The sequence below is a fragment of the Eleutherodactylus coqui genome, chromosome 7 (genome assembly GCF_035609145.1).
Source record: "Eleutherodactylus coqui strain aEleCoq1 chromosome 7, aEleCoq1.hap1, whole genome shotgun sequence".
NCBI classification, from domain to species: Eukaryota; Metazoa; Chordata; class Amphibia; order Anura; family Eleutherodactylidae; genus Eleutherodactylus; species Eleutherodactylus coqui.
The window spans coordinates 197,421,564-197,424,570 of record NC_089843.1 but is presented as its reverse complement, the minus strand read 5'-3'; the positions used below and the strand labels follow the sequence as shown (position 1 = coordinate 197,424,570).

The window sequence follows — 3,007 nt, the reverse complement described above, 5'->3', positions numbered from 1 at the left end:
CGTTTTTATATATCTAGATGACGGCAGCAGCGACCACTGAGGTTTACCGCTGGGGTATGTCACTCTTATTACTAATGGGGGGAGTGTCACTATTATTACTGCTGTGGGATGTCACTATTATCGCTGGGGTGAAGGTGTCACTATTACCGCTGGGGTATGTGTACATGTGGCAGAAATGGGCAGGGCTCTTTCAGAATAGACCGGGTGCAGATTTTGACTGCTTTTTAGATGCGGAAATGCTGCAGAATTTTCCACAGAAATCTCCGCTGAGGACATTCTGCAGTATTTCCGCGTCCAAAAAGCAGTCAGAATCTGCACCCGGTCTATTCTGAAACAGCCTTGTCCTTTTTAGAACGACGGGGGTAAAATCATACGTTGTGATAAGCCCCGCCCCCTGACGTGTTGGCACTTTGCGATACATAAGTGGGTTTTGGGTTGTAGTTTGGGCACTCGGTTCCTAAAAGGTTCGCCATCACTGGCCTAGTACATGTTTGCCCACTTCCAACTCCAATGGAGACTGACTGTAAATGGCTGGCGTGCTCTAGTATTTATGGTTTCAAGCTGTACGTGTCATTGCATACAGTCCTATCTATCTATCCTATCTATCTATCTATCTATCTATCTATCTATCTATCGCATACAGTCTATCTATCTATCTATCTATGACATCAGGAAATGAGAGAATTAGATTTTGTAGGCCGCTGCTTCCCCCTTGCGGGCTGAATAAAATAGCCGTTGGGTGGAACATACAATTTATCCGGCTGCTGTGGCTTCTTAGGAAGATATCCTAGTACTTGTTTACCCACTTCCAACTCCAATGGTAATTGGCTGGCGTGCTCTAGTGGTTCCAAGCTGTACGTGTCATAATACAGCCTTAATGACATCACAATGCAGCTTTATAGAACATGTTGGGGCATGTTCAAGGGCGTCCGATGTTGATGACATCAGTGATGACATCACAATAGCAGGTGGCTTACTTATTCGATCTACGTGGGGGGGGGGCGTAACTTTCGACGACGCTCGCGAGCCATTTATCGTAGGATATTTGTACTATGCCTATAATCTTCCCAGGAGTGTACTTAACAACTTCCCAAAGTTTCATGGCGATCGGATGAATGGTGTAGTAGCGCATAAAGGACAAACAGACACGCACGCACGCACGCAGACACGCACGCAGACAGACATTCATTCAATTTTATATATATAGATAGGTTTTATTGGTTTCATGGAGGGGGGGAAACTTTTGCCTTATCTCAAAGCAATGTAAAAATAACTTTGACAATGAAACTTAATAAATCAATTTCGAGTTGAACTATATCATGTTTGTCTGTGATATTTTATAAGGTCTACAAACAGGGGAATGAGGGGAGGGTAAGGGGGGTAGTGGTAAGGGAGGGTAGGTATCTATGACACGGGAGAAAGAGAAAATAAAACAAAAAGGGGGGGGGGGCGGGCTCCGGAATTGTTGTTTCTCTTTACGATTGTGGTTTAAACGTGTTACTCACATGTCCCTGTCTGTAACCACTTGGTAAATAGGGGTGAGCTCCGGGCATCTATCCATATCGCCCAGGTGTGATCCAATTTATCATAGCCTGACGGCTCATCTAGAAGCCTCATTCTCTCCATACGCTCTATTTCGTGGATCATTGTTATTTTTAGTGGAGTGCATTTTTTATGCAGCACACAAGGGGGAGACAGCGGCCTACCAAAATCGAGTTGGCTGCTGCTGTGGCTTTCTTTTTTTTAAAAAAAGGTAGGTTCCGTTCTTCCATGGTGAGGAATAGGCAGGGAGGTTCCGTTTTTGCCAGCTGGGGAATGCTTATAGGCAAGGCCTTATCCCTGGTGGTGCATGTAACGTCAGACCACGTTTTAGACATGCAGCAGCAGCATTCAGTCAGTGGCTGACAAACGAGCTCCATGCAAGTTTACTTTAAACAGACACATTTCTTTCTTTACTGTATTGACTGCGGTCTGTAATCGAGCGGTTGAACTGTTTCTGTGTCCATGCATTGAATAAAGCAATACATCCTTGTAAAGTAGACGTCCGTTCGTTGGAGTTCTTTGCTCCCCGAGTGTTGCTCCATCTCTAAACGTTGGCCTGGATCTTCATGGACGAATACTGCCCATCCCACGTGGAGCGTGTATCTCAGCCCGCGTGGAGTGCTGCAGTCCAATGAGGTATTCCGTGCTACATAGCAAGCCTTGGGCCTGTGTGATTGGGGGTCCGCTGCGGTCTGTCCACTCTGAAGCGCGCATCCGGGGCCGGCCGCTTTTCGACTACCAGCGACTGCAGGTCACACACACAGGCTGGTTGGAATGGCCTAGCATTATCCTGATCCGGAGGTGTAACTTGAAGCTGCGGGGCCCCAGTACAAAGTCTGGAACTGGGCCCCCAAACTATAAAGCTTCATTGATAGCATTGGTTTACAATGTGGGGAAGAGAGACTTTATGGGCCCCCTGGGGCTCCGGGCCCCCTGCACATACACCCATGACCCGAATACGTGGAGCATACAGACGCAGGCTGCCAGGATACGCTGTGCCTGCCCGATGTTTCCAACTTGGCTATTAGCGCAGCGGTAGGTACGAACTATAGAGTGCGGCTGCCATATGAACTGGTGTGTGTGTGTGTGTGTGTTGTTTTGCTTCCAGTTGTACCTGTGCTGTGCACACTCTGGCAGACGCAGCTGCTCAGTGGATACAATGTTGCGAGCAGACGGGCTGAGTGTCAATCAAAGTGCTTGGGTGGTGGTAGCAGCAGCCGCCGCCACAGCTGCGCTGCACCTCTTGCTCGTCGGTTTTGTTTTTCTGCTTTTGGAAACTGTTGTAGGAAAGGGGGTGCACCGGTCCTGGAGGTACTGCAATACCAGGTCAATGCGTGGAGTGGACAGAGCAAGCTCTTTTTCCAGCTCCCTGTTCTAAAAATCCATTTAATATATGGTCCCCAGATAGGGGACGTATCAGATATTAAACTGATAAGAACAGATTTTTTTTAAGTTGACAAGCCCT

The 3,007-nt window shown here is 47.5% G+C and overlaps 1 pseudogene; it reads right to left on the bottom strand.

Moving 5' to 3' along the window:
- Positions 1–2,831: 2,831 nt before the first annotated feature.
- Positions 2,832–3,007, bottom strand: LOC136574074 (U2 spliceosomal RNA; annotated as a pseudogene).